The sequence below is a fragment of the Peromyscus eremicus genome, chromosome 15 (assembly GCF_949786415.1).
Source record: "Peromyscus eremicus chromosome 15, PerEre_H2_v1, whole genome shotgun sequence".
NCBI lineage: Eukaryota > Metazoa > Chordata > Mammalia > Rodentia > Cricetidae > Peromyscus > Peromyscus eremicus.
In genome coordinates, this window is record NC_081431.1 from 62,152,271 (window position 1) to 62,167,382 (window position 15,112).

At 43.3% G+C, this 15,112-nt stretch overlaps 1 long non-coding RNA gene across 1 annotated transcript; it reads right to left on the reverse strand.

Moving 5' to 3' along the window:
- Window positions 1-1,603: 1,603 nt before the first annotated feature.
- LOC131925510 (uncharacterized) lies at window positions 1,604-8,110 on the reverse strand. Its single transcript, XR_009383270.1, has 2 exons — window positions 7,369-8,110; window positions 1,604-1,936 (listed from the first exon to the last, which is right to left on the reverse strand). It is a non-coding gene; the product is annotated as an uncharacterized LOC131925510 (long non-coding RNA).
- Between the last annotated feature and the right edge of the window lie 7,002 nt (window positions 8,111-15,112).

The following is a 15,112-nucleotide window of genomic DNA, read 5'->3' on the forward strand; positions in this document are numbered from 1 at the left end:
TTAGGAAGTCTTGGTGATATTTTAGCTTTTGCATATATTAGTTGATACCTATAATGATTTTCTCGTATGCTACGTGTGCTTCCAAGAACTCCTAACAGTGTATTTATCTAAAATGCCTATCAAGCATCCAAAGCCAAACGATCTCCTGAGCTAAGGTAACATCCTTATGGAAACAATGCCTTTCTCCTAGGTCAGGCAGATAGCTTTATTTTGTTGTGCAATTTAAGCTGAGACCCTCCTTTCTTATACAGCCTTAGTGATATTTATACTAACAGTATAGACTCCTAACATTTAACCTAACCACTTCTAGGAATGTAGATTGAGCAATACATTCCCTTTTTTCTGATATATTAACCGACTTTTATTGGTGAAATTATTAAGGCCACTCCACGTAGTTAAAAGGGAGGTTTATTTAGTGGCATAACTTACAAATGAAGGGATAGGTAGGTTGCAGGGTCTGGGAAAGGCATAGCGCAGTCCAGCGGTGTTCTCTGGAGAACTCTACTCGGTCTACATCCAGCGTCCAGGGTCCAGGAACCAAGAGAGCCGGCACATCTGGATCTCGGGTCTTCAGGGTCCTCTCTTGGCCCTGCCTTGTAGGCATGACAGTTACCCAAGCCTCAATGGGGGTTGGAACTTCCAGATCAAAGCTGGAATGGCTACCCACTACAGACTTTAGCTCTCAATTGACCTCCTCCTTTCCACTCCCATTTGGGGTTGTAAAAGAAAGCCTGGCAGTCACTGCCTGAGGAAAACTCTTGTCTGTCTTTATGATCCTGTAAGAATTCAAGCCTGGTGACCTTGCTTTGGCTAGAGCACTGTTATTGCATGGATATATATATATATATATATATATATATATATATATATATATATATATATATATGACTGTAAACCTCAGAGACTTAAAGAGGATTTGGAGGCTTTTGACTGGAGAACTAGAGGGAGGACTAGAAAAATGAGATGGAAGATGAGGAAGAGCCAGATGGGGGAGAACGAGATGGGTAAGAATGAGATGAGAGAGACCAAGATGGGGCAGAACTAAGATGAGAGAATTAAGATAGAACTTAGAGGGGACAGCAGATAAAGGTAGAGAGAAATCAGACAAGAAAGGAGCTAGGCTTGAGAACAGAACTGTAGCTGTGTAGATAGACTCTTATTCCAGATGAATAAAGTAGATGGACTAAGTAAGAGCTCAGTGTAGATTCTTTTCCCCAAAATCATTCTCGCCATTTGTAGCTTCTTTTCTGGGTCCCTGGGAATATTACTAAGGCAGGTCCTTAATAATATTTAAGAATTCGGTAAAAATTATAGATATTTTTACCTATAATTATAGGTATAATTAAAGAAGTAATCCTTTGCATTTCAATGGTATAACACAAGAGAAGTTTCGTGTGTGTGTGTGTGTGTGTGTGTGTGTGTGTGTGTGTGTGTGTGTGTATTCTAAAATGGTTCTTACTGGTCATCTGTCCTTGAAGTTTGAAGACTTAAGGTCCTGTTTTTTGTTTTTCCATATTTTCAGCATGTGACTTTCAATGTCTCTATATTTGTCTGCACCAAAATGTTATGGGGTAGCCACCAAAGAAGACTGTTTGGACATGGGTTTCAGCCAATAGGAAGTCTTTATTAACCAGCTGGTGACTAGAATGAATGTTTGGGATCTCAGTGTAGCCCCAACGCTTTCTCAGGGTGAGCTCATAAGCACAAAAGCTTTGTTCTATGTTGACATACTTCAGTTTAGCAAGGACAATTAGCCAGAAGCGGAACTACAGAAGTTAAAAGCAAGGTTAGTACATTTAGAGACTTTCCTAGAATTATGGACTTTGATGGATTAGGCCTTTGTTTTAGTTTTGGCAGGTGGTGTTGTCTACATGTTGAACTTTACAGCCTGAATGGTACTTCCATCATGGAGTCAGTTGTGCTGAAGTCTCAAGGCCTGTTATAAACCAGAAGAGGAAGAGAGTTAGCCAGCTTTCCTTGGAGATGTACCCATCACTCATCTTCATGTTCTCTTGCATCTGAAGCTGCTGATATCTGTTCTAAATGCCTCCTTGGGATGAGGACAGCAGACATTTGGTGGCTGGCTAGCTGTCTCTATCACACACCAAGATGAGTTGGCTCTGTTTTCTTTTTTTTTTTTTTTCTTTTAAGTATTGAGTCCTAGGACTCATGAAGACCACATTAGGCTATGCAGGGCAGAGATGGCAGCTGATCAGCAGAACTGCTTGCTTCACATCTCCTCATAGGGAATATCAAAGGCACCCCAATTTAGCATATCCCCCGTTTTACCTCTTCTGTCTGCCATGCCCAGCCCTAAGCTGCCAACTCTCTCTTCTCCCTTCCTCCCACATTAGTCAAGAGCACCATCCATTAATCCTCGGACCTGCTCTTGACTTGTTTTCTCTTTTTTCCCCCTGAATTTAATGCATTTGCAAACATTAATTTTACTTCCAAAATATATTTATTTGGAGTGTTCCTACTTGTATCTTTTCTGTCACTCCTCCAGCCTAAGCTCCCATCAATTATGATATCAATTATGATCAATAATACTTAGTATAGCCCCCTGCTACCTTCACGTTGGCAGTAGTGGAGGAGACACAACCAGATCCTTACCAGATGTTGCCTGAGTAGTTGAGCCTCTCATCAGGTTATGAAGGGGAGCTCACCAGAGATGACCTCTCAGACAGGGTGTATAGCCAATTGGAAGTCTTTATTCTAGCTGTATTCGGGTATGGCCCTGAATGTCCAGAACACGGGGTTTTTAAGGACAGAGACCTCGTCCAGGCATCTTGCTCAGCAGCTGCAAGGGGGAGGGGGAGCTTTGCAGAGTGAGCAGTTTGAAGCAAGCAGTTTTAACAGAAGCTGAGATAAGAGGCGAGCTGGAGGAGGTTCCGCACAAACAGGCAGTTTTGACAAAGGCTAAGGTAAGTTAGCTGGGGCAGCCTGACCTTTGATCCCTAGATAGAGTTGGGAAGTTTTCCATGGGATTTTCCATCAAGGAGATCAGATTTTAGTTAAACCTAGGGACAGCCTCAGCAAGAATACAAACAAGATGGAGGAACCTCTGCCCTGTCCCCACTCCACCTCCCTCCAACCCACCCCCCCACCCCCCTCCCGCCCCCAGCCCATCACCAGGTAAAGACGAGATCTCGGCTTTAACACAGAATAGGATTTCGGGATGAGTCATTCTGAAACAGGCCTGGGATTATTAAATATTGATAAGGCAGAGCTTGTCATGCTTTAGATTTGCCAGGGGTGGAGAGTGGAAAGGGAAATGTCTTAGCAATAGCTATTAGTTATACACATGATTTTGTTGCTTTTGAAGTCATAATGCTCAAATATATTTTGCAGCCAAGTTCAAGTATTAAACAAAGTTTAAAAGTTAAGTAAAAATACACAAGGGGGTGACTTGGTTGATTTTCTTATCTTAAGGAACTTTGTTTTGTAAATGAAACTGCAAGGTACTTTATGAGGTGTGTGGTTCAGACGTGGTCATGAGAGGGTGCCCTGATAAGGTTAAGCTCAAAGGTCACATACCTTCTGGCCCTACACAAGCGTATTTGTTGTTTTAACCATGTTTGAAATACCTTCGAAAATAGACATCATCTCTGTGTAGACAAGCTTCACTGATTTTGACAGCTGTATTGAGGTCCTTGACTCTCAACCACCAGGAAGTGGAAACCCAATACAGAGGTGAAAAGCCCTTTTGTCTTTCTCTTGTCTACTTAATTTTCTCTGTCTTTCTATCCCACTACACAGAGCAAGAGAGTTTCCTAAAATTTTATCACATTAAATCTGTTGCTTAAAATTCCTAATGACGTTTTATTGAAACTAGAATGAATTCTGAACACCCCAACATGTGCTGTCAGGATCAGTAGGTTTACAGTCCTATCTAACCCTTGACCTTTATCCAGAGTCCTTATCCTGCCACCCTGAGTTTTCATGTCCTGGAGTACTTCTAGCACTTTCTTCTTATAGGCCCTACTCACACCCTTTTCTTCTCCTGTTCGGTAGTCATTTTCATTTTTATCAATTCCTGCCCATTCTCTCACACATTAGCTTAATGGCCACATGTCTAGAGAGTACTTTCATGACCCTCCCAGTCTAACTTGGGTCCCCCATGACTCTCTCTTAGCACCTTTCATAGGCCTTCTTCATTTGTAACAATGCATTTTATAATTTTATATTTATTTGTGTAGTACCTATTTATCATTTTCTTCATTAGACTGTAAATTTCACAGAGGCAGAAATCATGCTTTTTCCCTCAAGTCTCATACCAGCACTTAGTTTGAAAACTGGTACCTTGTGAGTGCTTAAAACATTACTATTCAAAGAATGAATGGATGCGCAGATTGCAAGAATCTACTGGAAAGCCTGGAGTTAGGCTTAAATTCTGAATTGTGTAACGATGAAAAAAAATTGAGTTTGAAAACTTCTAGTTTTCTCCAATAGAATGACACTGGGATGTCAGCCACTCCAGGACAGGCCTCGTGTTCAGCAGTAGTTGACCAGTGTTTAATTGGATTCTATAGTTTTTGTGTACTTTTATCTGATTGCAGTTTGGTAGGTTTGTGTGTGTGTGTGTGTGTGTGTGTGTGTGTGTGTGTGTGTGTGTGTGTGTTTGGAAGGGGTTATTTTTTCTTGGTTTTGTTATGGTATTGGGATTTTGTTTGCTTTTTTGACAAAGAACTTAAAGTTTGGTGGGTAGGAAGGGGGACACAATCTGGAAAGTCTTGGGTGAGGGGAAAAATATGAACGCAATATATTTAAATTTAAAAATTGTTTTAAATAATAGAAAATTAAAAAAAAAAAAAAAGAAATCTTGATTCCAGTATCAGTGATCCTGCAACTGTCACAAGTAGGTTCAGTGTTTGTGGGGAATGGTACATGTGTGGTGGAAGGCAGTGAAGGGATTTCACCAGATGAATATGGGAATGGCGTTTCGGGGTTTGGAGAGATTATGGTCACGTGGGCCTGCTGGCTGACAATGTGAAGCAGACAACTTCCAGCTAAACTGGGGTAAAAGACATCATTGGAGAGTTCAGTATAGTCAACTAAACTAGTCTGGACACATAGAAGCATTTTAAAGTGTGATTCCACGAAATGAAAGATGGTTTCAGGAAAGAAAAGATCACCCATAAAAGTCACAGGATCACGATTTATAGTCCCAAGAAAAACGAAAATGTAGGACCTAAGGTGGGAAGGACAAAGGAGTTTGGTTAAAAGAAATTCTACAAGTTTCTCTTCTACGCAAAATAGGCAGGGGTGGGTAGAGAGGTGGGGGTCTCTGCAGCTGTCCCACAGGGAAGTGGATTGGGAAGAGGTGAGAAACTTGGTTCAGATTGACTTTGTCAACTTGGTTCAAGACTTCTAGAGAGTCTTCATGCCAGGCGGTTTATTGTAGGCAATTTAAACACAGTAGAATTTGGAAAGGGTTTCTAGGCAACAATCATTCCAAATCCAGGTCCACAATAAAGCTTAATGTGTGACTACTTAGACACTCCTTTACGAAGTATATGTAACCATGAAGGTAGCTAAAAGGTCTAGACTCTACTGTGGTCTCTGACTGAGACAGCACATAGGTCAGCAGGCCATAAAATACATGTGACATCTCTCTAAGGGTTGGCTTCTATTAACTGGGGACTAAAGATAATAGTCTAGAGAGGGAAGAGTCTAAGATAATCATTCTGGGGAATTAGGGCTAGGTCTGTTCCTAAGATAGCAAAAAGGTCACCAGGTCGTTAACATCCTCCTCCCTCAGCTTTCTAGACGGAATGCAGGAATTTGATTTTATCTCCTCCATTGTGGAGGCAACCCTGTGTGTTTAACATTCCTGGTTTTCTTGGTGCTTCTCTGTGAGTACAATGATCTCATGCCCCCTACAAGAGAGGACTGTAAAAGGGAAGCCACCTAGACATGAAGCATCAAAATAGCTGGGCTTTTGTCTGTGTAGGCATAAAGGCTGTTGGAAGAAGTAAAGGCTGCTTTTTGACTAGGCTAGTGTGGGTTTAGACACACCAGCAAACCAAGGCAGCCATCCCCTTGTATTATTTTGAAGGGAAATCAGTTTTGGTTCATTGGACTTATTACTGGAGATTTTAGAGCCCCAGCCTGGCCCCTGACAGTCCTAACAAGATGATCGAGCCACTGATTCTGGATATGCCAATTAGATAGTGATAGCAAAATAGAGAAAATGTGGCCACCCTGGGAAGAGGAACAAATGGAGAGATCCAGTAACTCCCAAGTCCAACCTCAGGGTACTACCATGAGGCTTAGGTTTAAACAGAGGGAACATGCTATGCAAAAGCGGTTCTGGTCCAGGAGTCTTCTGTCCATCCTCCTCCTCCCAGCTTCAGTCTTTTCTGCAAGAAGGTCTGACAAGTGGTCCACACTGGTGAAACCTCCTCTTGGGAGACAAGTTTCTCCTCTGTCTGTCACCAAGCTCCAGCCTTTCTACTCCCTCAGCATGGAATTCTTGTGGTCCCTCATTTCAGTGGTTTGATAGGCGAAAGGAGAGACCAAGATTCTCTCTTCAGAATCTTTGTTGCTACCAGAGTTGTTACAGTTTCATTTGGGTCTTTTGTGTAGTAGGAGTAGACAGCAAAGATGGATGAAATTGAAGTCCCCAGTAGAACACTGGGGACAAAAGACAGAGAATGGACAGCGAGAACAGATCCTGGTAGTAAAGTGGGTCTCAGGTTGGTGGCAGGAGATTGATTTGTTCATAGATTGACTCATGCAGGCAAAGCCAATCCCAAATGAACACTCCTGCTATTGATGAGATTTGCAAAAGCTCAGCAAGATGTGTTTTAAATTTGTTTACTTTTGTTTTTGAGACACTGTAGCCCAGGTTGGCCCATGTTAAATATAACAAATATAAATAACAGCAGCTATCTGTCTACAAAGGAAAGCTGACACAATTCCCTTTAATGGAGTTTATTGAAATGAGAGGGCCTCAAGGCCATGATGGGGCCTCAAAAGGGAGAGAGAACATTAGACAGGAATAATTCAATAAAAGTATGATGAGGCCTTAAAGGGAAGGAGAGGCTTCCCTTTAAAGACTAGAAAGGAGCTTCCCAAGGATGTGACTGGGGAGAGAAAGTCATGGGGTGGGGGGTGGGGTAGGGAGGGGAGGGACAGTATGGGGAGGGGCCAGAAGAGCCTCTTTTGAGAGCATCCTTCATCTCTGGACCAAATTCCCTAGGAATCTTCCCAAGGAGTCACAAATCAGCCCCCAGAACAAAGGGAAGGTCTGATTTTTTTTTTAAAAATAAACTTTTAGGGGTGGTGTCTTCATTAGGGTTTCTATTGCTATGAAGAGATACCATGAACTCTTATACAGGAAAACATTTCATTGGGGTGACTTACAGTTCAGAGGTTTAGTCCATTATCATCACGGCAGAACATGGTGGCATTCAGATAGACATGGTACTGGAGAAGGAGTCGAGAGTCCTACATCTTGATCTGTAGGCAACAGGAAGTGAACTGAATTAGGCATAGCTTGAGCATAGGAAACCTCAAAGCCCACCCACACAGTGACACACTTCCTCCAACAAGGGCACACCTACTTCAACAAGGCCACATCTCCTAATAGTGCCACTCCCTGTGAGCTTATGAGGGTCCATTACATTCAAACTACCATAGGTGATACAAACTTTTAGGGGTGGTAGGAAGTTTCACATCACATGATTTAGATAAGTATAACATACATGACAGGGAGCTTGGAAAGCCGGGTACCATAAAAGGAGAGATGTCAAGTCACAGCACAGATTGCTTCTTCACTGTCTGTCCCAGAGAGAGCTGCAGGGAGGTGTGGCCTGGTTCAGGCTGTGGGATTAGGTCTGAAGGCTCATGTTTTAACAGCCTGTAATTTATTGTGTAGTCTACACTATCCTCAAACTTTCAGCAATCCTCTTGTCTTAGCTTCTCAGTGCTGAAATTTTAGGTGTAAGCTACCCAGCAAAGAGTGTTTTTGCTTGTTTGGCTGGTTGGTTGGTTGTTATTGTTACTATTTTTTGAGACAGAGTTTCACTAAATAGCCTTGGCTGGCCTGGAGCTTACTACATAGATCAGACTGACATTGAATTCACAGAGATCCCCTTGCTTTCGTCTCCCTGGTGCTGGGATTAGAGGCGTGGGCCACCATGCCCAGCCTAAGGACATTTTTTTTTTCTTTTTTTAAGAACTGTTTCTTCAATGAATAACAATCCTTTGTCTTGTTTGACTTTCCCAGGAGTTCATACACTCTGCACAGTCAGCACATCAGAAGACCACATCCTGCCTTTTCTCTAGGTCAACAGAGTGAGGACCATAGTGTGTTTTTTCTCAGGATTCAGAAGCCACAGTGGGAAGTACAGTCTTTCATCTAGCTCATTTAATGCAATTTTTTTCCCTTTTAAAAAAAATGTCTCTGAGTAATGGCAGAAGCGACATCCATAAATTCTCACCAACATGACTGCCTAAACAATACCTGAAAAAGGATGAAAAAGGATGATACCAAGTGACACACCAAAGTGGGGGCGGGAAAAACCTATGAGGCCTCGATCCTACGCCAAGAACTACAGACAACTAAGAAGAAATAGTCTTTTCCAGGGAAGAGCCCAACTGGTTATTCAATACCAAATGGTCAACCGTGAAAACATACATACAAGTAACATTGTACAGACTGAGAAGATTATATTTAGGAAATATATGTATGTATACATACAAATATGCACATAATAACAATTAATGAAAAAGAGGCCATGCTGTGGGATGTTCTGTATGCTGTGAATCTATGTTGCTCTGATTGGTTGATAAATAAAATGCTGATTGGCCAGTAGCCAGGCAGGAAGTACAGGTGGGATAAACAAACAAGGAGAATTCTGGGAAGAAGAAGCCTGAGTCAGGAGACGCCAGCCCACCGTCCAGAGGACAGCATGTAATGGCACACAGGTAAAGCCACGGAATACATGGCAACATATAGATTAACAGAAACGGGCTGAGTTTAAATGTAAGAGCTAGTCAGTGGTAGGCCTGAGCTAATGGCTGAGCAGTTTTAATTAATATAAGCCTCTGTGTGTTTACTTGGGTCTGAGCAGCTGAAAACTGGGTAGGACACAGGAAAACTTTAGCTATAAATGGTGCCCAACATGGGGTAAGAGTTTCCACCTAAAACCTGAGAAAGATTTAAAAAAAAAAAATTCTAAAATGGAGCTAAAAACAGCTTCCTAGTTGTCTCTCTCTCAGGCCAGCTGAAGCCTGTGGGCTTGAGGACACAGAAAAACTTCAGCTACAAGGCCATGGATCTGAAACAGAGCAAGGAGAGGTACACAGGAGAATTGGAGGAGAGAAAGGGAAAGGAGAAATGATGTAATCTCAAAAATTAAAGAAAAATGTTTCTAATTGAAATAGAATTATAGCTCTTCCTGGATACCCTCCCTTAAGTTCTTCCCATGCCCCACCCAAAGATGACAGTTTATTTGATTACATGTGTTACATAGACATACACATACATAGATGTGTGTATTTAAACAAAACCTGCTGTGTACATTTTTTGAGTTGTTTGTATGTAGATGGTTTGAAGGCTGACCACTCAGGGAACGTCAAGGAAGAGAAAGCAGAAAGACTGTAAGAATGAGATACGAGAATACCAGGAAGCCACAATACTTGTGTGAGACAGTCTCTTACCGAAATGGCTGCATAAACAAGACCAGAACAATGGCAATATCAATGAATACCTCAATGTAGAAAAGGGAAATTTTCTCAGGGTCCCACCCCTAGACAAAGAACTACAGGCAACTACTTCATGGGATTTGCAAAGAAGAGCAAGCTCTCTCACATAATTCAACATGGTCTTCTTCCTTCTAATTAGCTTCTTGACACTTGCTATGAATTAAAATACCAAAAATACCATTCAAGGTGCCCAAATTATCCAGTCCTTTATTTTGGTAACTTCAACTTAGCCTTTACAACGCCAGCTTCTCCTGACTGCTTACGTCCTTTTGTCAAGGCTCCTGCGACTCTATTAAGCAAATTCAAAGTTCTGTATAGATTTGAGTCGTGTGATTTCATGAGGCAGAGAAAAGGGGAAAGCTTGGAGATCATTTGCAAGGAAACCAGCAGGAATCATTGCACACCAAAAGTTATTCTACCCATCTTGGTTTCTGTCCTGTGGTTGTGGCAAGATACTTGGATAAAAGGTACTTGAGGGAGAAAAAGGGTTATTTTGACTCGCAGTCCATCATGATGGGGAAAGTCAAACATCCGGTCCCATCACAGCAACAACTAGGAGATGGGAATGAATGCAAGCTGCAATTCAGCATGCTGTCTCCACCTTACAGTCTAAGATCCTCTGTTCAAGGGATGGTCCCACTCACAGCTGAGGGTGGTCTTCTCCCATCAGTAATATAATGAAGACAATCACATACAGGTGTGCCCAGAGGCCTATTTCCCAGACAATTACAGATTCAGTCAAGTTGACAACACTAATCATCACAAGAGCATGTTTTATTAATTTAATCCCTCTTACGTTTTTAAAAATAATTTCCACCTGTATTTATTTATTGGTGAGGGATGCATATGTGCCACGGCATATGTGTAGAGGTCAGAGGACAAATCGATTTGTCACAGACACGCGGACCTTAGTAGACCCCCAGCCCTTAGCACAACTGACTCCATGATGAAAGTACTACTCAGGCTATAAGTCGGCGGATGGAGAGCACTGTAGGGGTGGTGGTCTGGGCTTTACCCTGAAGCACCGCCCCTGGTAGGCAGCAGGTAACTGCTAGGTCCCCCACAACCCTCCTCCCCCCACTCTGAGGGGGGCATGGCAGAGGGAGACCCCTTAAGACCTGGAATGCGTATGTGCTCGCTCTCTTGGCTACCTCGTGGTCTTGGATGCTGGTGTTGCAGAGGAAGGCAGAGTTCTCCAGAGAACCGCACTGGCCCGCGCCCCACCCCTCCCTCCTGGATCCTGTGATCAACTCCCTTATGCATGTTGTGAGTTAACCCAGAATAAATCCCTTTTGATTGATTATCAGACAGACTCAGTGGAACTGCCACTTTACAGCACCATCTGCCAAAAACGAAAACAAAGACCTAATCCATCAAAGTCCAGAGTTCTGGGAAAGTCTCTAAATGGATTAACCTCACCTCTGGCTAACTTCATGTTAACTGAAGCCTGTCAACAAAGGATGTGGTTTTTGTGCTTAAACGGTCACCTTGAGAAAGGCTTGGTGCTACACTGGGATCCCGGACACCCAGTGTAGTCACCGGACAGCTAATAAGACTTTCAGTTGGCTTACCCCATGTTGGAGCCGTCTTCTCTGGTGGAGACCCCACAACAGCTCTTGCTCTCAGTGTCTAGCTGCTGGGACATGGACAGGCTAAGGACTGCGAGCATTCCTGAGACTGTCTTTTCCTGCACTGTTTTTCATTTTTTTGATGCCTTGCTATCCAATCATGTTTCAATTTTTAATGAGCTTTTTCTTTCCCATTAGAAGAAAGTATGTGACAAAGGTAAATGTTGTAAACAGTGATCTGTATCCAGGTGTGTGTGTGTTTGTGTGCGTGCGTGTGTGTGTGTGTGTGTGTGTGTGTGTGTGTATGTGTGTATGTGTGTGTGTCTGTGTCTGTGTGTGTGAGCACAGGCGGGGATTTACAGCTGTGTTTTCCTGCAAATGTATGTTCTTAGGAAGAACACCCAGCTGTTTGTCTGTGCTCACACTGGAGAGTCTCTTGGGGGTGAGGTGGGTGGAGATGGATCATGAGTAATACTTATTTTCTGCTTAAAGCTTTTTAAAATGTTAATTCTTTAAGAATTTCATATAATGTATCTTGATCAAATTCACCCCCCCTTCCCAGATCTAATCTGATTCCCCATCCTCCTGATGGTATCTTTTCTTCTTTCTCCCCCTCACCACCCCTTTTTTTAGAAGAGTTTATCTTGCCTTGGTCCTCCCTCTCTTACAATCCTTTCCCCTTCTTCCATGATGTTCCCGGAGCCTTCAGCGTGGGGGTTGCATTTTTTCTGTTGCATTTTGTCGTGGCTGTTGTGTTTTCTATGCCCTGTATCTGCAGATTACAGGGATTTAACGTTATGTTGCGTGCGATCAGTTACAATGAGTGGATCCTAATCCAGGCAGCTGACTGACAGCTCTCTTTGGGGGGGGGGGCGGGATTAGTGGGAGAATTAACTCTGACTCCAGGTGCTTGCTTTCCATCTGGACTGAGGAACATGATACGGACTGGTGAGTTAGGAAGTTGAAGAAACGAGGCAGAGGGGATGTCTAAGGAGGGAACGGAGATGCTCCCCGACTCATACAATCACTAGGAAGTGGCTGACATCCCTGACATGGGAGACTCAGTATTTATTCCAGAGTGGGATCCATCACAGGCAGATCAAGACCAGCCAGTCAAAATGCAGGAAGAATCCGTCAAGGTCACCAGATATCCAAGTGACCTCAGTGGGAATGGTTATTCCAATAGGCTTCTCTTCCTCCTGGTACTCCTGAAGGAGGGCAGAAAAAATGGAGGACTCTAACAGGTTGCTCTCTCCTTGTCGTTGCTCACGAAGCTGGGAAAGAAAAAGGGAAATCTCCAGTGGGTGATTGAGTCTAGAGGGCAACCACTGACGTTTCCAGGTTCACGCTTTCACAATGACTTGCACAAAGGCACACGGATCATTACAAGAACAGAGATGGTTTATCTTTATTTTATTTTACAATATAATTTAATTCTACATATCAGCCATGGATTCCCTTGTTCTCCCCCCCCCCTTTCCCCCCAGCCTATCTCCCATTCCCATCTCCTCCAGGGCAAAGACTCCCCCGAGGATTGAGATCAACCTGGTAGACTCAGTCCAGGCAGGTCCAGTCCCCTCCTCCCAGGCTGAGCCAAGTGTCCCTGCATAGTTTATTGATGGCCACAGGAACCTGGAGGTGTTCTGTGCCTCCCCTGTGGCGTGACTCCACGAAGGGAAGAGGCAGAGAGAGAGAAGGGGGCTGAAGTGAGGTGGCCAGCGACCTTTTACGGGTCATTACAGTCTCCCCCCCCCAACCCCCCACCCCTGCTCTGACCTTTCATCTTTCATATCAAATTCCGGAATTTCCTGTTTTCCTGCCTCACCAAAGCTTTTTACTTTTTATTTCTTTTTAATTTACAGATGGATAGCTACTTATCTTCAACGAAGGCTTCCCTCCACTGTTTCCTTACTCATTGGGATCACTTTGATGCCCGGACCTTAAAAAAAAAAAAGCCTCATACTTTTCTGGTCTGAAATAACCTTCAGAGGGAGCCTCCACCTCCCCGCTGCCCCCACACACACTTCAGACAAGAATCCTGGGAAGAAGTTGAGTCTTCAAAGGCTGACTGACTGATTTAAATGTCAGGACTGTAGAGAGGTTGGAATGTTGCAGGTCCAGAGTCTACTTACACTTTTATCTCGGGCCATTTGCAGCCTCCTAAATAACCATCCCCTGCCTACCTCTGTGACTGACCTAACATCCTGTGACTAACAGATAAGAAACCTTTCGGAATGTATTATTAAGAAAACCATAGTTTCCACCTACCAAAAGGCTAAGAGGCGTCACATAGCTCCTGAGGCCTACAGCTAAGATTTCCTTGATTCGCTGTGACTACCTTCTTAATGTTTCCACCAATGTATTCTTAAAAACACCTTGATTTATGACTTCTTTTGTTCTGTTATTATAAAAACAATGAAATTGCTAGTTACGGGAACATGGAATTTGGGGTAACAGAATTTGAGTTCCCAGGCCATGGTCCCCTGCATTTAGCTCCAGAATAAATTATATCTTATTCCCTTTGGTGTGCGAGCCGTGTTTTTGCACCAAAAATTACAATTTTACAATGAGATTTGTTTCAGAAAAGAAAAGGGTAAATGCTCAAAGGTGCCTTATGCACAGGCCTTATTTGTTTTAGAGATAACCCAGACTTAAGCAAGGACTGCTTTACCCACCCAGAATTCACCACTTCCCTCACACCAGAGGTTCCCAGGTGGCTAAAGACCCAGAAAGCAGGCAAAGGAGTCTCTTCCTCACTCTGAGGGCCCAGGGCCCATCCAGAACCTGTCTTCCCTCCTGAATATCTCCTCCCCTCCTGCTCTTAATGAGAGACAGGAATTGACCAGACAAAGAAAGACACTTGGATGGACACCCCCTTTTCCTTATAAGATCAGAGACATATAAAAGCTGATCTTGGAGAAGTGTTCAGAAGCCGCTGTCAAACTCACTGAGGGCTTCGGGGACTCAGTCCTCTTCGCTGGCCTTAAGGGATGTAATGTGACCCCTAAACTAGATTCTGACTCCTGGTGGAAAGACTGTGGCTTTACAAGTTGCTGAAAGACCAAAGGACCAGACACATGTGAGCAAAACTGACCACCACAATGGGTGAGGTACAAACACAAGAGGAAAACCAACCCCCTGGGGAGAAAACGGGCTTCTTAGGTAGGCAACAGCAGGAAATAGTTTAGTGATAGTGACACAAAAACACAGCCCTCAACTCAAAAAGGAGAAGAGATCATTTATTCTGGAGCCAAATATGAGTGACCATGGTCCAGGGACATAGGATTAGGTTACCCCAAATCCCATGTTCCAATATGGAAGCTTTTTCATGAAGTTTTTATCGTAACAGCAAAGGAAGTCATCAATGAAGACACTTTTCAAATATGCACCTGATGGGAACATCAGGGAGGGGTGACAGGAAATAGAAATGTCTTCTATGGGTCTCCGTGTTTGTGGTGACTCAGCCTTTTGGTGGGTAGAAAGTGCAGTTTTGTTGATACATTCTACAAGATTTTATCTGCTAGTCACAGGGCATTAGGTCTGACACAGAGGTAGGCAAGGAACGGCTGCTTAGGGGGCTAAGGATGGCCCAAGATCATTGTAATTAGGCTCTGGGCTTTGTGAAATATAAAATAATACCCTTTAAGTCAAGAAGCCCTTATGGGAATCGAGCAAATCATCCAAGAATACCAAGAAAAGGGGTATATAATCCCTTGTACTAACCCTTAAAATATCCCAATGTTATTAGGAAGCCAAATGGAAGAAGATGGAGGCTTGTGCTAGACTACCAAGCCCCAGATACAATACCATCCCAGTGGTCCTGAATCCCC